This window comes from Anabrus simplex, chromosome 1, assembly GCF_040414725.1.
Source record: "Anabrus simplex isolate iqAnaSimp1 chromosome 1, ASM4041472v1, whole genome shotgun sequence".
NCBI classification, from domain to species: Eukaryota; Metazoa; Arthropoda; class Insecta; order Orthoptera; family Tettigoniidae; genus Anabrus; species Anabrus simplex.
The window spans coordinates 1,659,052,845-1,659,078,314 of NC_090265.1; positions in this window are offsets into that span (position 1 = coordinate 1,659,052,845).

Consider the following 25,470-nt stretch of genomic DNA (forward strand, 5'->3'; position numbering starts at 1 on the left):
AATCTGTCCTTCAGTATCATCGGAACTGTGGCCTGGAACTTCATGCTGGTTGGTGGAGTTCAGAGAAAAAGTCGTTTCTACAAACTTTCTCACAATGTGGCAGTTTGCTCAGGAGGGTGGCTTTCTTTAGTTCAATGTAGGTGTGATGATGCAGGTTTAATGCGGCCAAAGAGTAGTGCAAGCTTTTCGGAATTACACCACTATTGGAGCTGTGATGACTGATTCTAATTTACATAGGCGGTGTATTTCTACTACCAGTTCTATGTATTTGGATATCTTTGTGGCTATTATTGTTTGCAGATTGAATATGTTTGGACAAGCAATTTCTTAAAGTGATGCGGATCTTTTTGATTTATCGATAAGAATAATATCTGACCTATTGTTGCTGAGCGTGACATCGGTTATGATTTCTTTATTATGATGATTATTTTTATTATTATTATTATTATTGTTATTATTATCATGATCGAGAACGTAATTTTAAGTAACTATCGAAGATTCTCACAGACATCAAAGTGCAAGCTATTCATTCTTTATGGGTTCATTTACGTGATAAAATACTTGCAATTCCATGCAACCAGTAATTTAACTCTAGCCCCATCTATTCTTCTCCCACTAACCCAATTGTAGTTCTCCGAGAACGTAATTTTAAGTAACTATCGAAGATTCTCACAGACATCAAAGTGCAAGCTATTCATTCTTTATGGGTTCATTTACGTGATAAAATACTTGCAATTCCATGCAACCAGTAATTTAACTCTAGCCCCATCTATTCTTCTCCCACTAACCCAATTGTAGTTCTCCAGCACCTAGATGAGAGAATGACGTGCGAGAATACCTTTGAACGTGCTATCGCTACATATTGTATAGCACTAGCAGTCAACTGATATCGTTCATCATTATGTACAGTACACGGCATAACAGAGATTTTATTTTTCAGAAATATATATTCAGAGGTTAGCATACGTCTGAATCACTAGCTGTATTTGTATTAAATTAAATTATTCGATCATTCAGTGAAGTTATTCTTTGTATAAATATCTGCATTATCAAACAGAATTCGCTCAAGTTTTCTCGTTTTCTCTCTTTCTCAGTACATAACAGAGATAATAGGTTTACAAACACTACTCTTCACATTGTCGTTTGTTAATAAGAAAACCATACTTTTCGGTGTCGACTTAGTTAAGAGCTCTTCAGCCTGTCAAACATAGATGTTCAAACTATTATATAAAACACTAAATCATACCTGTAAAACATGCACACTATTAAACAAAGAATGGCATGTTTCTTTCTACAAGAATATCCTCAGATTACGTCAAAACACTTTAAACCATATGCATATATTTTCAATATTGTTTACTTTATGCAAATTAGTCAATGATTATGAATTGGGGATGTTATGAAACACATTGTACAAATAATGAATGTCTTAGTCCTCTACTGTCACGTTAGTATATTATGGAAATATTCCAGTACTTATCTTAGCTGCTGTCGTCCGTTACTTTCCGCAACATATAGGCACATGTTTTAAAGTGATTTGATAGAATGTGAGAATGTTCTTGTAGAAAGAAGCATGTCATTATTTGTTTAATAGTGTGGTTTTTTTGCTAGTTGCTTTACGTCGCACCGGCACAGATAGGTCTTACAGCGACGATGGGACAGGAAAGGCCTAAGAATGGGAAGGAAGTGGCCGTGTCCTTAATTGAGGTACAGCCCCAGAATTTGCCTGGTATGAAAATAGGAAACCACGGAAAAACATCTACATGGCTTCCGACAGTTGTGTTCGAACCCACTATCTCCCGAATACTAGATACTGGCCGCACTTAAGCGACTACAGCTATCGAGCTCGGTTATTGACTCGTTTAAACTCATTTATAAGAACTGAGTCCCTCTCAGACTAGACTCGTTCACAGCTTCCTGCTCGAGCACTCTGTTCAATGAGTGTGTGGATGTACCAAACTCAAAAGGGCGCTCAACTTCACTGAACAAACAAAAATACCGAATATCGGTGCTGTCTGATCACAATGAGCAGATCGAGCAGCGCGGAAACTGGGAAGCTGAAGTGCATCACTCATTGCCACATGCATTGGTTCTCCCAACATCTTTCTTCTAGAGTCACTGCATACAACAGTAGTAGCGCACACGCGTGAAGTGGCAGAAACTCGTAATTTGAGCACTCATCAAGAGGACAACTGAGTGGTCTTGTATACGAGCCTGTTATTGAGTTTAGTTCAAAATATCACCCATTTTGACTGAGCAGCAATGAGTCTGCTTCGAGTTTGTCAAGGCGATATTTATGAATCTATCTCTGTTCCTTCTAGTAGCAAGAATGTTTCCTGATCAAAGAGAAAAATAGTAGAAGTATAGACGGTATGAGCTCAGACTCGCTCATTGCACGGCTCTAGTATAGAATTGAATCAAATCCATAGGATTACCGAAAACTTTACTCGATTGAACGGATGAAGAGAAAGATACTGGACATTCCTTTAATAATTTCAAAATGAGTTCGGATGAAAATTTAAAATTCAGTTAAATTACATTTTACGTTAACTCTAAATTATATTAAATTTACTTTTAATTTTAAATACTTATAATGCTCAATTATATTATGTTTATGCAAGTGTATGATTATATCGTTTGGTGTGTCCCGCTCTACGGCTAAATGGTTAACATGCTGGTCTTTGGTTACAGAGGTCCCATGTTCGATTCCCGGCAGTCTCGGAAATTTTAACCATCATTGGTTAATTTCTCTGGTTCTGGGGCTGGGTGTATGTGTCGTCTTCATCATCATTTCATCCTCATCACGACACGCAGGACACCTACGCGCATCAAATCGAAAGACCTGCACCTGGCGAGCCGAACATGTCCTCGGACACTCCCGGCACTAAAACCCATACGTCATTTCATTTCATTTATCGTTTGGCGTAATAGCAGGCTTTATAGCCTGAGCACCGCCTTGTACAGAAAGGCATAAATAAATAATAAATAAATAAAACATTGCGTCCTGGAAGTGGGAATGAGGTGGACTCAGGAAAGGAAAGCAACCCACATTGCAAAGATGAAGGAACACTGGGCTAAGAAGAAAGCTCACCAGACTTAGGAACCACGTGGTCCAAGTTGTTCAACGAAACAACAATAAATAAATAATTAAATTGTTTATTTGTTCTCATAAATAGTGTATTTCTTATTCGATACTTCTTGTATGAATTGTGTATACGATAGTTGAATATTTATCTTTCACGATCGCATTATTCCCCAAATTAAGATTTCAGCTATGAGATCGTGTCGGGTGCCGTAGCTCATAGCATCTCAGTCCATAGAGCATTGGTCAGATGTGCCGAAGATTCTGGACTCGGTTGCGTCATTGTACGTTTGCCCATTTTGCACTGCACTCAGCACCTCTTTGACATGTGCTATATGTACTTGACACGACCTCCTCTCCTTTGTACTGGTTTTACGGCCGGTTGCCCTTCCTGACATGAGCACTAAGTGAAGGAATGTATTTGAGTGAGTTTTCTCGTGGTGGTCGGTGTTGTGATGTGTTGTATCTTGATGAAGAGATGTGTATTAGGATGAACGCAAATGCGTATTTCTCCAGCCACTAGAATTAATTATACGCAGTTAGAATCTCCGGTCTGCTTAGGAATCGAACCCGGGACCCTCTAAAACGAAAACTAAGACTCTGACTAGTCAGCTAAGGAACTAAAAGCTGAAAACTTAAAATAAAGGTAAGATACATCTGTTTCTACCTGGTGAGTTGGCCATGCGGTTAGAGGCACGCAGCTGTGAGTTTGCATCCAGGAGATAGTGGGTTCGAACCCCATTGTCGGCTGCCGTGAATATGGTTTTCCATTTTCACACCAGGAAAATGCTAGAGCTGTACCTTAATTAAGACCACGGCGGCTTCCTCCCCATTCGTAGGCCTTTCTTATCACATCGTCGCCATAAGAGCTACGTGTGTCAAAAAATGTTTTAAACTTAAGTGACCCAATAGTTGAAAGCATGTTCACTCTTTAAGTCCTACCATTGTAATCATCTGACGAGATTTTATTCTCTTTTCATTTCTGAATGTATAATTCACTTATATGGAGTCTTATTCTGTCATCGAATTATTTTCCACTTATTTACGGTCACAATGTTAACTCCATTTGTAAGTTAGTCACGTGTGATTCTCATTGGGAAGAACACAAAGGGAAAAGAAAACAAAATCGATAGAGGAACGGGGCACGACTGGGGTATATGAGTAAATAGGATTTGTTGGCTAGGTGGTGAGATGTGCTGCGGACAGCTCATCGGAAACTGCTGAGTGGGCGGCACGTGTTAAGGGGATCCTGCAGAGGTTGTTAAACTGGCAGGGTAACAGCTGACTGCTAAGATGACTGAGTGGAGAGAGAAAATATATGATAAGGGAAGAAATGACCAAGAACGAAGTTCAGGGCATTTCTTGAGATTGAAAAAATTATTATCCTGAGGCCAAGAGCTTAGAGGATACGGTAGTCAGTTATTGTCATTTGAAGTCTATCTTAAAAAATAGTCAGATTTGCGGTCATGTTATCACAATCTAAAATTCTATAATATTTACTTATATATTTATTTATTTAGTTAGTTAGTTCAATAGTTCGTTTGGGCTACCTGTGGACCACAGTGCTTGTGATTTAGCTGTGTTGTTGTTGTCGATGTATTAAGGACGAGCAGTCCAAATTTTAACTTCAAAAAGGACATCTGTAGTTTAAAATCTGATTTATCAATATTCTCAAAATATCGTGTGATTATTCCTTTTACAAGAGTGCGTTAGTAGACAAAATTTAGTGACGAAAGGTGGAAGATTGCAGAAGTTCAAAATCGTGACTCCCCTTCAATATTTGGGCCATATTTTATAGACATGTTGAAAGTGGGTCCGCCTCTGTGGTGTAGTGGTTAGTATGATTAGCTGCTACCCCTGAAGGCCCGGATTCGATTCCAGGCTCTGCCACGAAATTTGAAAAGCGGTACGAGGGCTGCAACGGGGTCCACTCAGCCTCGGGAGGTCAACTGAGGAGAGGTGGGTTCGATTCCCACCTAAGCCATCCTGGAAGTGGTTTTCCGTAGTTTCCCACTTTTCTTTCAGGCAAATGCCGGGATGGTACCTAACTTAAGGGCACGGCCGCTTCCTTCCCTCTTCCTTGTCTATCCCTTCCAATCTTCCCATCCACAACAAGGCCCCTGTTCACCATAGCAGGTGAGGCCGCCTAGGCGAGGTAATGGTCATCCTCCCCAGTTGTATCCCCCGACAAAGAGTCTGAAGCTCCAGGAAACTGCCCATGAGGCAGTGGAGGTCGGATCCCTCGCTGAGTCCGAGGAAAAACCTACCCTGTAGGTTAAGCAGATAAGGAAGAAGTTGAAAGTGGAGATAGGTTCCGGCTCCTTAGATGAATGGTCAGTGAACAGGCTTTCAGAGGGCCATGAGTTCAATTGTCGGCCAGGCTTAGGTTTTTAAACTCTGCATGGTTAATTCCTCTGCAGCGAGACTGAGTGTTTGCGCTTGTCTTTATACCTTCCTCTTCATCTACATACAATTTAGCGTCCAATTAACAGACAATAGTGAATACATACCTGTTGCAAGGTCGTACACAGGGAGTGGGGGAGGTTAGGGGGTTCAAATCCCCTCCGAAATAAAAGTGAGATTGACAAATTTAAACAGCATATACATGTTTTTAAATAGCCTACAATAAATTAGAAATATTATAAAAACAAAACAAAGTCAACTCCGTACAGGCCATGAAGGCCCTTAGAGGAGTGGAAGGTAAAGGCTTCCACCGTTGTTAACCACGGCACGTGATGGGGTAGAGTGCTTGGCTCTACGCCCGGCCGCCTTAGCCCCCAGGAATTAACCTGGTACTCATTTTTGGTGTAGGCTGAGTGAACCCCAGGGCCATATGGAAGTGGAAATCTCGTTTGTTAAATTTTACGACTTCCTGACGGGGATTCGAACCCACGTCCTTCCGGGCGAACCGAGCACGCCTTTACCGCCTCGGCCAGGCAGCCCCTATTATAAAAACAAGCATTTGCAAGTGAAACAATTGAATTTAACCTATAAAATCTGTGCTATCTTTAAATGTTTCTCTATGAATATAAACAAATTTACTGGAAACATAAACAGAAATTTTATTTTTTCTGAGAAATACGGTTTACTTTTATGTACCGTACTGAATACATTTTGCACCATAAAAATAATTTCAATAAATATATGGAAATATGTTATTGTTATCGAGCCATTAGAAGATTTTTTAAGAAATGAAACAAACCTCTAAATATTTTTAATGTTTACAATGAAACATTGTTACCTCCATTTTAAACAAAAGACAGAAATCTTTGTGTGGCACTGCACGCACGTGTTAAAGCGTGTTTTGCCCACCACACCGGTATGAATTTACCTCCCTACTTCATCCGTTGAGTTATAAAAGATACTGTTCTAAAATTATTTGAAACTTGTCTTTCTGTAAAATCTTTTTGAAAGTTTAAAAAATACTATAGATTTCGTTTTCGGACCTCCCCAAATCCTAAAACTCTCCGGAAAAATTTCTAGGTACGGCCTTGCCTGCTTGTAATCTCTGTGTCAGGAAGGGCATTCAGCCGTAAAAGTGAGCCAAATCCCAATCCAGTGCCAACCCTATTACGTTTAAAAAATGCTAGGATTGAAAAAAAGAAGAAGTTAAAAATTGGACACGGTTCTGATCTTGTCTCGTAAAGTTGAGAAGTCTTTAACGTACCATAACAGTGTATATATCGACCACGACAACTCTGCCTTCCTTGCGAGCCCCTAGAGCATACTTTAAGGTCGTTCTCTGCTTATCGTGAACTGCTCCTCCTCTTTTAGCATCCCTTCGTATCCTCTGTGAAGAGAAATGTCTGTTGTATCCAAACTTCCATACAACAAGACGTGTTTGCCAGAAGTTTACTTTGTTCATAAACAATCTGGCATTTCTCCCGCTCGCCCTCCCGGCTCTTGTCTGGGGCAAGTTGCGCACCGAGCAAACATTACCACTCACTTTCGCAATAGGACAGAAGAATTGATCCGCTGCACACTGTAAAAAAAAAGCACAACACAGGGAACAAAAGCATAAAAGAACTGCCTACATTCGTTAAGTTGGATCTAAAATCTCTTGGAAATATTGCTGTCTGGAGCATTCGGTAGCACACAAAGCAGCAGGAATAATACCGACTCTGTGTACAGTACATGTCACGTTCACAGTACGCTACTAAATAAGATGTATTTCATCCAGCTTAATTCACTTACTTCCCATAAAGCAGCATTACAATTATTTCCGGATTTGAGGAATGTAAATGGAAAAGTGATGGAAGTAAGCTAATACAAAGGTCTTTACTTACGTAAATTATCATTATTTTCTTTTGCTAGTTGCTTTACGTCGCACCGACACAGATAGGTCTCATGGCGACGATGGGATAGGAAAGGTCTAGGAGTTGGAAGGAAGCGGCCGTGGCCTCAATTAAGGTACAGCCCTAGCATTTGCCTGGTATGAAAATGGGAAAACGCGGAGAACCATCTTCAGAGCTGCCGACAGTGGGATTCGAACCCACTATATCCTGGATGCAAGATCACAGCCGCTTGTCCCTAACCGCACGGCCAACTCGCCCGGTATATCATTGATCGTATGGCATACAATAAAATAACATTAATTATACAAGAACAACATGGATATATACATATGTACGTAATTCGCAAATGAATGTCTAAGTTCCTTGGATACTCCACTGAGCCAGGTGCTACGTGTACAAAATTTCTGAGGTTGCCATGGTAAGCTCTCAAAGAACGCTCATGTAGCGGGTGAACCACTTACTCAGTGTGCTGGACGTTTGAGAATTGGACTTATGTAAATAACAATCTGAAGCGGATCAACTATCTAGTGAGATATTTAGTGAAATCTTCAGTGAGGACATCTTCAGTACCTTCAAAGCGGGCGTTCCTTGTTGCTACTGCCCAGTCATTCACATAATCAAATTTTGTGAATGTTGACTCCTGCAAATCGCCAATATGCAAATTGAAAAGGAATGGATCAAACAGGAATCCTTGAGAGTGGCCACAATACTCTGCTGACAATTATTACTTCGGTGAATATGAATTCGTGAGATCGATTCGAGTGAAGTGTGAAAGTCGTCCCATCCTGTTGAAAGGCAGCGTACAAGCGATCAAGGGGCGTCAACTGTGCGTAAAATTCCTCAAAGATTTCCATATACACATTAGTGTTTACTACTGTTTCAAACAATATGGACCGGGCGAGTTGGCCGTGCGTTTAGGGGCGCGCAGCTATGAGCTTGCATCCGGGAGATAGTGGGTTCGAACCCCACTGTCGGCAGCCCTGAAGATGCTTTTCCATGGTTTACCATTTTCACACCAGGCAAATGCTGGGGTGCTGTACCTTAATTAAGGGCACGGCTGCTTTCTTCCCATTCTTCAGCCTTTCGTACACCATGGTCGCCATAAAACCTATATGTGTCGTTGCGACGTTAAACAAATAGCAAAAAAAAACAATATGGGACCCACAATCCTACTTACAGACACGGCACACCGCACTCCGACCTTTTTTTATCCTGAAGCAGTTCCTCTTGAATCATATAGGGATTATTTGCTGATTAGTATCAGGTGTTCTGGGAGTTCACTTGTCCTGTCTGATTGAACCAAGCTCCATCAATTATGGAATACATCAGCGGATGTAACAATCAACTCACAATTGTTTGAAGTGGCCATGTGCAGTAATTCACAGGTTTTGTCTTGTTTTCTTCCTTCACTTCTTGGGCACATATCATTTTGTAGGGCTTCAACCCTATATCATGTAAAATGTCTTGACAAGACCTGCATGAAACGTTCACCTATTGCGACAATTTATCTGTCGACTTCTCAGGACTTTGTGTCATTTGTGCTTGAACATCCGCGATCACTAAATGTCAATTGGGAAGGTAATGCGAACGACAGGAAACATGAACAACAAATGGCAAATAAGTTTACATGGGACGGGCACCTGATTCAGAAAGTGATGGAACCAACTAGAGGGAAGAATATTTTGGATGTGGTGCTGGTAAAACCAGATGAGCTCTATAGAGAAACTGAAGTAATATATGGTATTAGTGATCACGAAGCTGTTTCTGTCATAGTTAAAATAATACCTAGGTGTTAATATAAGGAAAGATCTTCATTGAGGTGATCACATAAATATGATTGTTAATAAAGGGTACAGATCTCTGCACATGGTTATGAGGGTATTTAGGGATTGTAGTAAGGATGTAAGGGAGTGGGCATATAAGTCTCTGGTAAGACCCCATCTACGGTATGGTTCCAGTGTATGGGACCATCAACAGGATTACTTGATTCAAGAACTGGAAAAAGTCCAAAGAAAAGCAGCTCGATTTGTTCTGGGCGATTTCCGACGAAAGAGTAGCGTTACAAAAATGAAGCAAAGTTTGGGCTGGGAAGACTTGGGAGAAAGGAGACGAGCTGCTCGACTAAGTGGAATTTTTCGAGCTGTCAGTGGAGAGATGGCGTGGAATGACATCAATAGACGAATGTGTTTGAGTGATGTCTTTAAAAGTAGGAAAGAGCACAATATGAAGATATTCGTTTCCACGTAGGGGAGTTAGGGATTGAAATAACTTACGAAGGGGGATGTTCAATAAATTTCCAATTTCTTTGCCATGATTTAAGAAAAGGCTAGAAAAACAACAGATAGGGTATCTGGCACCTGGGCGACTGCCCTAAATGCATATCAGTATTGATTGATTGATTGATTGATTGATTGATTGATTGATTGATTGATTGATTGATTGATTGGTTGATTGATTGATTGATTGATTGATTGATTGATTGATTGATTGATTGATTGATTGATTGATTGATTGATTGATTGATTGATTGATTGATTGATTGATTGATTGATTGATTGATTGATTGATTGATTGATTGATTGATTGATTGATTGATTGATTGATTGATTGATTGATTGATTGATTGATTGATTGATTGATTGATTGATTGATTGATTGATTGATTGATTGATTGAGCACAGCAGGTGTATGAATGGATGGACGGAGTTTGAAACTGACCTTTTTGTACGCCACTTTTTCACCAAATCCTGGAATGGAATCGCCAGGAAAGTTGTTTGCAAAAATATCCCACGTTTCCTTGCATGAACCAATAGACACGTACGCCACCACTATCGCGATTCTTTGTTGAAGAGAATACATCTCGCTGAGCCAAGAATTTACCAACTTTCCTACTGACAATGATAAAAGTATGCGCAGTTGTAACAACTTCGCAACAATAGGCGGCAGTTACTATAAAAATGGGACAGCATCAATCTGTACACGGGCTGTGTTTTCGTGCCCCAGTTTGTATAAACATTGTAACAACTTATACGTGCAATTTACGATGTATAATAAATGTATGTTATCTTTTGATCCCTCACAAAACAGCCATACTTCAGCAAAATTAGCAGAGATCTTGGTACCTTCCCTTGCCCGTTCTTATTGGAACTGTGAGGCCTAGCGTGTCATTCATGTTCACACAATTCATGACCATTCCAGTTCTTTTACCAATAACTTTATTCTTCGAAGCTGTTTTCTTCATTCTCCTATGAGTGTAATATTACGTTGTCCACCTTTGTAGCGTAACGATTAGCGCTATTAGTTGCCGTCCTCGGAGGGCCGGATTCGACTCCCGGTACTGCCGCAGTGAATGTGAGAAGGGCTGGTATGTGGTTAAAGGTGTTCATGCAAATTACTTCAATTGAGATGTGTAGAGCTACAGCTTCTCGGGATGAGGACACAAGTCCACTTGTCCGGCTCCGTGACTAACTGGTTAGCGTGCTGGTCATTCGTCCAGTGAGGGTAAATTTCTGTGAAGTAGGGGGGGGGGGGTATCTATTCTTATACATAATCTCAGTTAGAATTTGTACTCATGATTTAGGGACCGCCGGTGGATAAGATAGTTCTGGCTGCCTTAGCACAAGGACGGCCAAGACTCAGAATATGTCCGAGATATCCACAGCAATGTTGAGGACCACTGCACACGCCACTCACCTGTTGCCTATGATCCACGCAGTGGAACGTGATTACAAGAACCCAAATCGCGGACCACATCATATAACCATAAACCCATGAAAATGAAGGTCTTGAACATGGAGGGTAAGAAAAACAGATGGGAACCAATGGACGATTTTTAGACTCAGTTTATTCATTAAAGCTCAGCCAGAGATGCCCAGGAGAGATTCGGTTTACTTTGCCATCTGATAGGTCTACCGTAAAAGGGAACATAGAAATTGAGGACCAAGCAGCCGGTTTGGCATCATATTAAAATGCTTGTACACAGTATTTGAGGATATAAGATTATTATTATTATTATTATTATTATTATTATTATTATTATTATTATTATTATTATTAGACGTGAGGAAATAAATGAGACCTTAGAGCAGGTTGCATATAGCGGGTTATGCAGGGGCTTGGTTTAATCAGCGAGATTTTTAGGCTAAATACTGAAAGACATTATAATCTATAATCAATCAATCAATCATTAAATAAATTACGTCCGTCTCTGTGGTGTAGTGGTTAGTGTGATTAGCTGCCACCCCCGGAGACCCGGGTTTGATTCCCGGCACTGCCACGAAATTTGAAAAGTGTCATGAGCGCTGGAACGGGGTCCACTCAGCCTCGGGAGGTCAACTAAGCACAGCAGTGGTGGGTACAATCCCCACCTCATCCATCCTGGAAGTGGTTTTCCGTGGTTTCCCAATTCTCCTCCATGCAAATCCCAGGATGGTACCTGACTTGAGGCCACGGCCGCTTACTTCCCTCTTCCTTGTTTATCCCTTCCAATCTTCCCATCCCCCACCAAGGCCCCTGTCCAGCATAGCAGGTGAGGCCGCCTGGGCGAGGTACTGGTCATCCTCCCCAGTTATATCTCCTGACCCAATGTCTCAAGTCCAACACACTGCCCTCGAGGCTGTAGAGGTGGGACACCTCGCTGAGTCCGAGGGAAAAACCAACGCTGAAGGGTAAGCAGAGTAAGAAAGAAATTATTTATCTGCAATTAGGACTCAGGGGGCATATTCACTCTCAGTTGTTTATTTAGTCCGTGCTGAAAGAATTTCACACCTCTACCTATAAATGAAATTTTGCTCCAGTTTTTCCTTTTGAATTTCAATTTTCCCTTCTTATTATGATCTTTCCTGCCTTTAGAAACTCTGCTGAAGTTGTATGTAGGTGTATATATTGTTATATTCGACATTCAGAGACCATCGATTAAGGTTTCCAGCTTGTATTAGCTTCATAGAACAAATCAGTATTCTGAGGATGTAACTTCAGATAATAGGGAAGCTTTATTGGACTTGACGTTCTCTACTGGACAGTAAGTAATAACCTCTTCTGTCAGTTTGTGTACTGGATGTTTAAGCCTCCTCGACTGGGATTTGCTGTAGCGTAGTTCCGGTAACTCTCTAGTGACTAGGGATCTACGATAAACATCTGAGGCTCCCTTATTCCTGAAGCAATTTCCATTAAAGAGACTTTCCTTGTGTATAGTTAAAAGGAAACTGTGTCTCTTATTTGCTGCTTTGCATTTCAAAATCTGAGATATACCCGTACTTCACTCGGGAGAAGAGATCGTAAAACTGGGTAACAGGACGGACTTCACTTTAAGTTAGGCGGAGTACAAGTAACTTATTTTTGCATATCACTAAGTTAATATTTGATTATAACTTCCCCGTTCTCTCTGTCTCTCTAGCCAAGGTATTTATCATAATGAATTGTTCTTCTTCGTTTTGGTTTACGAGTTAAAATTAATGCCGTTATTATGTCACTGGTAACACGGTAACAATGATATTATAATTATTGGACCCATCCTGTTCCACAGCATTCGTTATAAAGAGGTCCAATAATGTGTCAGTATGAAATTGTTTCATGTGTTACCCAGGTAACTTTTTTAATGTTTACCTTTTGGATTTATATTACCTGTAAATTGTGCGTAACCCCTTTTCACACACACGCAATGCCGATGGACATTTAACAGTCACTCGCAGTGTCACTATGCATTTTATCCATCGATTATTTCTTCATGTCACTCCATCTCAATCCCCCAGTCGTAGGGTTGCTGGAGGTGTCTTTCCCCAACAGTATTTTTTCTCCAGAGAGTAGGTCGTGTATGTAACATATTTGGTTGAGGGCTATGCTGAAACATACACACATACATGCATAATCTTGGTCATTTTTGACATGTTCTTTTCACCCCTTTTCGCCCCCAATGCCTATGGAGACCCGGTATCCGGAGTATCACTATGCATCTCAAAGACCCAGAAAACTGTGTATTCAACACCAATATACAACCTGTGACAATAAAGTTCGGTGAATAGTCCTGTACTATCAACATACACTGACTGACAGAGCAAATGCAACACCAAGAAGGAGTGGTCAGAACTTTATGCCAATTGCAGGGTAGACTGACGTCACTGAGGTATGCTCATGATGTGAAATGCGCCGCTGTGCTGCGCACGTAGCGAACGATAAATGAGACACGGCGTTGGCGAATGGCCCACTTCGTACCGTGATTTCTCAGCCGACAGTCATTGTAGAACGTGTTGTCGTGTGCCACAGGACACGTGTATAGCTAAGAATGCCAGGCCGCCGTCAACGGAGGCATTTCCAGCAGACAGACGACTTTACGAGGGGTATCGTGATCGGGCTGAGAAGGGCAGGTTGGTCACTTCGTCAAATCGCAGCCGATACCCATAGGGATGTGTCCACGGTGCAGCGCCTGTGGCGAAGATGGTTGGCGCAGGGACATGTGGCACGTGCGAGGGGTCCAGGCGCGGCCCGAGTGACGTCAGCACGCGAGGATCGGCGCATCCGCCGCCAAGGGCTGGCAGCCCCGCACGCCACGTCAACCGCCATTCTTCAGCATGTGCAAGACACCCTGGCTGTTCTAATATCGACCAGAACAATTTCCCGTCGATTGGTTGAAGGAGGCCTGCACTCCCGGCGTCCGCTCAGAAGACTACCATTGACTCCACAGCATAGACGTGCACGCCTGGCATGGTGCCGGGCTAGAGCGACTTGGATGAGGGAATGGCGGAACATCGTGTTCTCCGATGAGTCACGCTTCTGTTCTGTCAGTGATAGTCACCGCAGACGAGTGTGGCGTCGGCGTGGAGAAAGGTCAAATCCGGCAGTAACTGTGGAGCGCCCTACTGCTAGACAACGCGGCATCATGGTTTGGGGCGCTATTGCGTATGATTCCACGTCACCTCTAGTGCGTATTCAAGGCACGTTAAATGCCCACCGCTACGTGCAGCATGTGCTGCGGCCGGTGGCACTCCCGTACCTTCAGGGGCTGCCCAATGCTCTGTTTCAGCAGGATAATGCCCGCCCACACACTGCTCGCATCTCCCAACAGGCTCTACGAGGTGTACAGATGCTTCCGTGGCCAGCGTACTCTCCGGATCTCTCACCAATCGAACACGTGTGGGATCTCATTGGACGCCGTTTGCAAACTCTGCCCCAGCCTCGTACGGACGACCAACTGTGGCAAATGGTTGACAGAGAATGGAGAACCATCCCTCAGGACACCATCCGCACTCTTATTGACTCTGTACCTCGACGTGTTTCTGCGTGCATCGCCGCTCGCGGTGGTCCTACATCCTACTGAGTCGATGCCGTGCGCATTGTGTAACCTGCATATCGGTTTGAAATAAACATCAATTATTCGTCCGTGCCGTCTCTGTTTTTTCCCCAACTTTCATCCCTTTCGAACCACTCCTTCTTGGTGTTGCATTTGCTCTGTCAGTCAGTGTACATGAACACTGCACGACAGTGACCTTACTGTGCTTCGAAATAGTCCCCTCCCATAACTATGAACGGCTGAGATCGGCGATACATGTCCTGGAAACTTTGCAAGAAGGCTTTCTTTGGGATGGTGTTCAAACGCCTCGTCACGTTTCGTTGGATGTCAGGAATATCGTCAAATCTCTTTCCTTTCAAAGCGAGTTTGATGCGAGACTTTTCGGCTCTGACCTTTTTCCGACGAGGGGATCCCGGAGAACGCCAGTCCATGCTTTTTCGTTTCATTTCAGTGTCGTACCTGACACACCAGGTTTCATCCTGAGTGACAATACAGTTCAAGAAATTTGGTGTCGCATCCGCCGTTTCGACAAAACCCTGTGAAGCCTCTAAACGTGCCTGCTTCTGATCGTCAGTCAAGTGATATGGCACAAGACGAGAACACGTTTTCTTCTTCCCTAACTTCTGGGTAACGATTTGTCGCACGGATTCGCGGTTAATCTGCAGTTCATCCGCTATCATGCGCACACTTAATCGCCGATCGTTCGTGATTATTGTCCTCACCTTCTCAATGTTTTCGTAACGGACGGCGGTTGCCGGTTTCCCGCTACGGGGTTTATCAGAAACACTTTCCCGGCCTCCTCGAAAACGGGCGAACCACTCGTACACACACTTCAAGGACAGTGCTTGATCTTCATAAACACGTACCAGTATCAAATGCGTTTCTTTCGGCGTCTTGCCAAGCTTAAAACAAAGTTGTACATTGATATTTTATTCGTTCATGTTCCTGTTCGCAGTTCAGAAGCAACGCACTAAACACGCACTGTGTCAAACAGGTCTTACACGGCACACACACGACGCTCAACTGAATAACGCTGGGAGCAGGTGATCAAAACCTGCTACTACGCAGGTGCAGCGTTGTGTGTCGCCAGTGTTGCCGTACCGACCGTTCCGACTTCATTCACCGAACTTTATGGTCACATGTTGCAGGTCGTTTTAGATTATTTCTTCATGTCACTCCCTTCCCACACCATCCTTAGAGGTGCTAGGGGTGTCGTACCGGCACAATATTTCTCTCAAGATAGCATCAAGTCATATGTGTACCAAGTTTGGTTTGCACTGCAGGTTGCCTATAGACTCCTATCACTTTTAATCGCTTAGCTTCGCCGATATGTTTACGTTAAGGTATTACTCCTTAACTGTGCGCAACCCGCTAAGTGCAGTTATTTAGTGATTTGATTTTAGGATTACTCAAAGTTGACTGAACTTAGAGACCCACTAGTGCCCGATAATTCGCCGGCAGATGATTCCGGAGAGAATAAGAAAGTAATGAAGCAAATCGGTCCATAAGAACGACCAGACGGTCTGGTCAAAACTGTATTTAGTAAATGTTTTAATATATAGATATTCAGCCGAGCTGCATTCCCAAATCGAACCAGATGATTTGAGAGCTATTATTTTTCAAGGGCTATACATCACCTTGAAAATACAGCAAATGCATAAGGTTTAAATTAATAACTGTCCACAAAAACTAAGAAAAGGTGCAATAATGCAAAACTATATAATCAATACAAGTTGATTTCTTATTTATTTATTTATTTATTTATTTATTTATTTATTTATTTATTTATTTATTTATTTATTTATTTATTTATTTATTTATTTATTTATTTATTAATCTGTTTACCCTCCGGGGGTGGCTTTTCTCTCGGACTCAACGAGGGATCACACCTCTACCGCCTCAAGGGCAGTGTCCTGGAGCTTCAGACTTTGGGTCAGGGATACAACTGGGGAGGATGACCAGTACCTCACCCAGGCGGCCTCACGTGCTATGCCGAATAGGGGCCTTGCGGGGGATGGGAAGATTGGAAGGGATAGACACGGAAGATGGGAGGAAGCGGCCGTGGCATTTACTTAGGTGCCATCCCGGCATTTGCCTGGAGGGGAAGTGGGAAACGACGGAAAACTACTTCCAGGATAGCTGAGGTGGGAATTGAACCCACCTCTACTTAGTTGACCTCCCGAGGCTGAGTGGAGCCTGTTCCAGTCCTCGTACCACTTTTTTTCAAATTTCGTGGCAGAGCCGGGAATCGAACTGTGGCCTCCGGGAGTGGCCGCTAATCACACTAACCACTACACCACAGAGGCGACTATTTATTTATTTATTTTATTTATTTATTCAGTGTTGAACATAACAGGCTATCGCCCAATTACAATGTTCACAACATTCAGTACAGTACAATTACAGTAATAGTTACACTACTAAACATTAACTGAAAAAAAGACAATGCAAGGAATACAATGAACTACCCAAACAATACAAAGTTGGTAATACAATAAAAATATACAGCTACTACATTAATAATTATTTTACAGTGGTGCCTAACACAAAGTAACGTATTCAGTTACACAGTTAAATTATACAGTCTTAGACTTTTCGCTAGTTTATTTAATAAATACCTTCTCTAAGACTATGGGTGCCTTCCATCTGTTAGACTACGTAGAGAAGACCATTAATAGAACCTGCTATGGAGAAAAATGTGGAGTGCGTCACTACTTCTAAACGACCAATCTATCCATTATAATATTCCACAACCACCTGGGTATAATTTAAGACACCATAAATAAACCCTTTCGGATCGTTTGAGAACAACAAAAACAAGATGACCCTGATTAATTTACAAATGGGGATTGGGTAACTCGCCATTGTGTGATTGTTTAGCAACTCAACAGAGCACTCAGCACATCCATGAGTGCCCTATCAGAGCCTTTCCATGAGGACTATCACAACTTTCAATAGCGCAAATATCTGAAGGTTGTACTTTAGTCGAATGTGTTTTTCCAGTTATCTCGGTGGGTAAGTGGTAGAGTGTCCGACTCATCAGCCGAAGTTCGATGGTATGATCCTCGGTGAGGCAGTCGTTTTAGAAGGGTGGTCAAAAACCTTAGCACTCCATGTCATTGATTTTGGCATGTTAACTATAACAGGCCCAATACTCAGTGTCTCCCGACAATATTAAATTAATCCAAACAAAATAAGATATCAGTTACTTTACATCCTAGATAGTAGCAAAATCGGAAGGTCGAAATTGATAGGCAGGTTGCCTAGATGGCACATCTACAGAAAGCCTGCGTTACAGTAGATGAGGCCATAAAATATTGTTTTATTTAGTCACTTTACTTTCCAGGTTTGCTTTCTTTCCGGGACTTGGCGAAGTACCCATTTCAAGGCAGCTTGAGATATTGGGTCAGGTTTAGAACTGGAGAAGAGGACCAGTACCTCTCCCAAGCGACTTCACCTGCTCTGCTGAAAGGCGGCCTTGTGTAGGATGAGAAGATTTGAATGGATAGGCAAGGAAGGAGGACGTTATGTGCCATTTCCGCATTTGCCTGGAGAAGAAGTGGGAAACCACTTCAAGAATGGCTGAAGTGCGAACTCAGTTGACCTCCGGAAACTGAGTGCACCCCGCTCCAGTCCTCGAACCATTTTTAAAATTTTGCAGCAGAGCCGGGAATTGAACCCGGACCTCTGTGGGTGGAAGCTAATCACAGTAACCACTACACAACACAGGCGGAAGAAAATGAAATTAACCCAGCAAAATTAAAATTATCGGTTCGAGCAGAATTCCACTTTAGTTGCTAGGTAGCACCGCAAACGGAATATTGCCTAGATATCACGACTTTAGAAGGTCTGCACTGCGGTAGCTGAGACAATACAATTACTGTTATCGTCATCATCTCTGTGGTTTGTTATATTCTTGTTCTTATGTCACAGGAATAAATCATAATCTACAGCGTTCAACCAGGGTCCGCCTCTGTGGTGTAGTGGTTAGTGTGATTAGCTGCCACCCCCGGAGGCCCGGGTTCGATTCCCCGTTCTGCCAAAAAAATTGAAAAGTGGTTCGAGGGCTGGAACCGGGTCCACTCAGCCTCGAGAGGTCAACTGAGTAGAGGTGGGTTCGTTTCACATCCCTGCCATCCTGGAAATGCTTTTCCGTGGTTTCCCACTTCTCCTCCAGGCAAATGCCGGGATGGTACCTAACTTAAGGCCACGGTCGCATCCTTCCCTCTTCCTTGTCTGTCCTTTCCAATCTTCCCATCCCCCCCGCAAGGCCCTTATTCAGGTAGCAGGTGAGGCCGCCTGGGCGAGGTACTGGTCAACCTCCCCCGTTGTAACCCCGACCCAAAGTCTCAAGCTCTAGGACACTGCTCTTAAGGTGGTAGAGGTGGGATCCCCGCTGCGTCCAAGGGAAAAACCGACCCTGGAGGGTAACCAGATAAAGAATAAGAAGAAGAAATAGTTCAACCATGATGTAGATATAAGATGCAATATATTACTAGGCATGTCGGTGAATGCAGAGTAGATTTCAGCCTACAAGTGGTCACGGGACCGTGGCGCTACAACTCTGTATTCGGGAGGCGAAGAGGGGCCGGTCCCCTACATCGGCTGTGCTGAGAATGGTTTTCTGTGATTTTCCTTTCTCCTGCACCAAAGTAAATGCGGGAACAGTTCCTGGTACAGGCCACGGTCGCCAAACAACTACAATTCAAATCTCCTTGGCCTCCAAGAAGGCAACACCATCTAATTTTAGTGGTATTCGCTAAGCAGGAAGGAAAGCTGTACTCTATATTTGATCATGTTTCCCTTTTAGGCACAGAAGTATGAACCAAAATTTTTACATTGATTGATGACCTCGATGTTACACCTCTTAGAACAAAATTCACAAGATCGTCGTTGCGCCTAGAAAAACGATATATGATCTATAAGGGGCGATCAAAACGTTTCCTTTCGACGGCCGTATAGTCCTGAATCGGGATACCAATCAGGCAATATCGCCTTGAGCACTGAGGTACTCATCCCACCACGCGCCAGGTTGAACACCCCCGTGTGGTAAAACGCCGTGTCCTCCTGCGTAAAGAAGTTCGTGACCGCCTGCTGCACATCCTCGTCTGACAGGAAGCTTCGACACTTCATGGCCTTCTTGAAGGGACCGAAGGCGTGATAATCGGATGGGGAGAGATCAGGACAATAGGCTTCATCCAATGCCCGCTTTTTGTTGTCCATAATGCATGAGATCGACCGGCATCTTGTGTCGAAACGCGGCCTGCACGGAGCTTGGTGCATCATTCCACAACGGTGGTTTTCAACAGATATGCTGCCCCCTATACAGTCTTCATTCTCCGATGCATGTCCACCGGTGTTTGTCCTTCAGCAGCCAAAAACAGCATAACAGCACTTTGGTCCTGTTTGGACGCATTTGGTAACAATTTCGCCGTAGTTTACTTGGCCACATTTAATGCACGCACCTCGGAATGACACGACTGGCGCACTAATCCCTTTGCCTACATGTCCATGCTTATATAGCCTACCCGCATCGGAGTCGCGCTATGTTGCATGTCTGATGCAGCAGCACTCTCGAACTGAAAATTTTTGATCACGCCTTACATTTCAACTTAGAACTCTGATCAGAAAGGTTCTGTCATCTAACTTTCAGTATTACAGTTCTTGAACTTTATCGATGAATTTTCGTTCTAATGATACATGTGCTGCGGCTTAGTATTTTTCCCTTTCTTCTTAAGCCGTCGTCTCCAAACGGAGGTAGACGATCCACACGGCCAGCTCCGATCTTGACGTTGCAGCCATGCCATGTGGATTTATTGGAATATCTCTCAGGATCTTTAATGCAGTGGTTTCCCGTTGCCTTCTGCATCCTAATGCCGTTCACCAAACTGGTTCCTCCGCCTTTGGGAACAATTTCTTGTCCCCAGGGCAATAGAGTCCCCTTGTCATTGTCATATAACGGCATGTCGAGGCGTAACGACGAAATATTGCCCGGCTCCTTGGCTAAGTGCTGGCCATTGGTCAAAGGGGTCTCGGGTTCGATTCCTGGCCGGTTTGGGGATTTTAATCTTAATTAGTTAATTCCCATTACTCGGACCTGTGTGTTTTTGCCCTCTTCAGCATTAGATTTCATCATACGTAGGGCCCGATTCTCATAGACACGCAGGTCGCCTATAGGGCGTCAACTCCGAAAGACCTGCACCACGCAGCACCGGAGACCACACGCTATTATATACATCAGTAATATGAACATCATGTGGACAACTGGCCGGTGTTTAAGCCAGCAGACCTGTGAGAAACCGTTCTACGTTGTACGATTTTTTCCAGTAATGCCCTGAACGTAATTCACATTTTATCGACAGCAGGAGCGAATGGGAAGTCGTAACTTTCTCGGTATCGACACCCGAGGTGTTGGAAACAAAAGTAATTATTGATAAGAATTTACGAGATAATCCTTCCTGGAGGAACTTGGCTTGTGGAGAGCTTCTCACACATGCTCCAGACCACATTTAATATTCGCTCATAAATTTTGCTGGTGTTGTGCCGTGGCAGCTTTGTGGTGGAGAAATACAGTCCGCATGCGGCCCCTCATGGCTCTTTAAATCATCAGGTGATGAATCTACAGCGAGCTTTACTTCTCTTTTATGTTCCTTAATAATCCACCGACTTGACAGCTTAGTAAATACGTAACGCAGAAGCAGCTGAACGGCAAGAGCGAATTTCCTGCTTGGACGAACTGTAATCGCCTTGAATTCCAACTAAAATGTTTTACACCTAGCTTTCATGTATGAAACTTCATAATCTTAGCCCCTGAACCCATAACCCCACTTTAATCGCAAATATTTACATTTAGAAAAGGTTGTAGGAACTAATACCCTTTTTTTGCTAGTTGCTCTACGTCGCACCGACATAGGTAGATATTATGGCGACGATGGGACAGGAAAGGGCTAGGAGTGAGAAGGAACCGGCCGTGGACTTAATTAAGGTACAGCCCCAGCATTTGCCTGTTGTGAAAATGGGAAACCACGGAAAACCATTTTCAGGGCTGCCGACAGTGGGGTTCGAACCTACTATCTCCCGAATACTGGATACTGGCCGCACTTAAGCGACTGCAACTATCGAGCTCGGTTCTAATACCGTATACTACAATTTTCCCAAACGTGAAACGAGGCAAGTATTATTTCAAATGTTTGATTCTCTGTTATGCACGGGTTTAAGCTCCGACTGTAATACCTCCATGTCCTCCTCGAATACACCAAAGCGTACTGCGTGATCCACTCCTTGTCCGGCATGAAGAAAGAGGAATTCCTCGAAAACAGATTATTTGGAAGACTTTCATCTGGAGCGTAGCATTGTATGGTTAAGAAAAAAAGAATATAAGCTTGTGAAGTGTGGCGATACTGATGGATGCTGAAGGTGAGATGGATAGATCGGAGCAAGAATGAAGTGTTACTGAGTTGAATTTGAAATAGGAGAACGATTCGGCTAATTTCAGCCTAAGGAAGAGATAGAATAGTAGGGTACATGTTAATACACCCAGGAGTTGTTCAGATAGATTTTGAAGAAAGTGTAGGCGGTAAGAAAGGTATACTAATGCATGAATAAGGCAAACAGATTATAGTTAATATAGGATGTAGACATGAATAGGTTTGCACAGGAGAGGATGGCATGGAAATCTGCCTCAAACCAGTCTATGGGCTGTTGACCCGAACAACAACAACAACATAAACAACATCAACATAAAGTGGATTGCTACAACAAAGACAGCCTTGAATTGGCAAGAATTACACAAGAAGACGCCCAAAACAAGGAGATTTTTGGATCTAATTCACAAATGACAATTTACCGCAGAACACGACCAGAAAACTTAGAACAGCGAGAAAAAACACAAACCCACTGGCAAAGAATAAAAGAAGCATAGCACAATGAAAGGCAAACACACGCTTCTAAAAGTGCTTTGAGCAGTCCTAAATGGGATTCAACAAATCAATCAATCAATGCTGATCTGCATTTAGGTCAGTCGCCCAGGCGGCAGATTCCCAATCTGTTGTTTTCCTAGACTTTTCTTAAAAGATTGCAAAGAAATTGGAAATTTATTGAACATCTCCCTTGGTAAGTTATTCCAATCCCTAACTCCACTTCCCATAAACGAATATTTGCCCCATTCGTCCCCTACAGTTCCAGCTTTATCTTCATATTCTGACCTTTCCTACTTTATAAAGACGCCACTCAAACATATTCGTCTACTGATGTCATTCCACGCCATCCCTCCACTGACAGCTCGGAACATACCACTTAGTCGCGCAGCTCGTCTCCTTTCTCCCAAGTCTTCCCAGCCCAAACTTTGCAACATTTTTGTAACGCGACTCTTTTGTCGTAAATCACCCAGAACAAATCGAGCTACTTTTCTTTGGATTTTTTCCAGTTCCTGCATCAAGTAATCGTGGTGACGGTCCCATACACTGCAACCATACTCTAGTTGGGGTCTTACCAGAGACGTATATGCCCTCTCATTTACATCGTTACTACAACTCCTAAATAACCTCATAACCATGTGCAGAGATCTGTATCCTTTATTTAAAATCCCATTTATGTGATCACCACAATGAAGATCTTTCCTTATATTAAGACCTAGGTACTTACAGTGATCCCCATAAGGAACTTTCACCCCATCAACTCAGTAATTAAAACTTAGAGGACCTTTGCTATTTGTGAAACTCGCAACCTGTCTTTTAACCCCGTTTATCATCATACCATTCATTGCCTACTGTCCATCTCACAACATTATCGAGGTCACTTGCAGTTACTCACAATGTTGTAAGTTATTTATTACTCTATGCAGAATAATCTGCAAAAATCCTTATCTTTGATTCCACTTCTTTACACATATCATTTATATATATAAGAAAACATAATGTTCCAATAATACTGCCATAAGGAATTCCCCTCCTAGTTATTACAGGGTCAGATAAAGCTTCACCTACTGTATTTCTCTGAGTTCTGTTTTCTAGAAACAGAGCCACCCATTCAGGTACTCTTTTTTTTTTGTTCAATTGAACTCATTTTTGCCGGTAGTCTCCCATGATCTACCCTATCAAATGCTTTAAACACGTCTATCGCGATACAGCCCATTTGACCTCCTGAATCCAGGATATCTGGTACGTATTGCTGGAATCCTACAAGTCGAGCTTCAGTGGAATAACCTTCCCTAAATCCGAACTGCCTTCTATCGAACCAGTCATTTTCAATAATAATAATAATAATAATAATAATAATAATAATAATAATAATAATAATAATAATAATGTTACAAATAAAACACTGTCTGTTTTATCGATGTAATTTAGTGCAAGATGAACAAATTAGCACGTACATAGTTCTACCTGAGATTGAATGACAACAGTTCCCTTATAAGAGCTTATTAACAAAGTCTCGGTCCTCCTCACAGCAGGTAGTCCAGCTCCCTGGTATTATCTGAACGGCGATAATACTGACTGACAGTCCTCACTTTCACCACGCTTCGAACTCTCAGCTGCTTCATACGAGGGATGTAAATAAAGTAATGGCAATATTGATGTCACGCAATATTTAATGAACTAACAAATACAATTGCATTATTTCAATATAGTTACTCTCAAAGTCTGTTACCGTTTGCCAAATATCGGGAGGCCGCTGGAGACCGTTGGCAAGGCGTTCTCTCTTGATGACAGCGACGGAGCGCCCTACTGCGCCGAGTACAGATACCACGTAAGGAAATCGGTGGCCCCGGAGAAGTTCCTTCAACTTCGGGAACAGGTCGAAGTCGCAAGAACTCAGGTCTGGTGAGTACGGAGGGTGTTCCAAGACCTCGCAATGTCACATTGACATTGTTTGCGACATGACAACGTGCGTTGTCATGCAACACGATAGGGCGATCGTCTCACTTGTACGTCTGAGCCGCATAGCCGGACGCAGATGTCGCTACAGAAATCTGCAGTAGTTGCCACTTTTGAGGGTTTCTTTCTCAGGTACAGCATGCATAATAATAATAATACCCTCGTAGTTGTATGCCATGATCAGCATAAGCTTCATCCAATTGGGTTCCTATCGAAATTTCTGTGGACGTGGCGAACCTGGGAGACGTCATTCATTCGATTGACGCTGTAATTCATGCTCGTAGGCTCGTGCACGTTTTCATGTCGCAAACAATGTCAAGCTCTTATTCCGAGGTCTTGGAACACCCTCCACACTCGCCAGACCTGAGTTCTTGCGACTTCGACCTGTTACTGAAATTGAAGGAACCCCTCGAAGCGACAATACGCCGCAGAAATTCGTCTCCTTCGTTGCGGTTTCTGTCAAAGTGGATGCCTGCCAGTGCATACCGGTGCCATTTCTGTGCGTTAGTGTGTTGATGTGGAATCCAATGGGACGCAATTTTCCTCGCAAGTCATGTTAAGACATTTCGGCAGTATATGCCATACCGTTTGACGACTGAGACCAATCTCTACGGATAATTCCCGGACAGTCCCTCGGTGGTCTAAGGAAACGAGACCACTCATGTCCGACCGGTGCGGTTCAAATTCGCAGTCTCATTCCATTCCGTACGAAACGCCTTGACCCATCGTGCAACCGTCCTATACTGTAAAGCATTCTCACCACAGGCTTCACGTTTTCTTCGATAACATTCTGATGCATTTTTGCCATGGGCAACCTCGATTTTAATGCACGAACGCTGAGCACCTTTTGAAAACATACTTTAGAGGGGTGAAATCGGCACTCTTCACTTCGAAGCAACACGTCAAGAACACACGCAACTAGATGCCCATCAT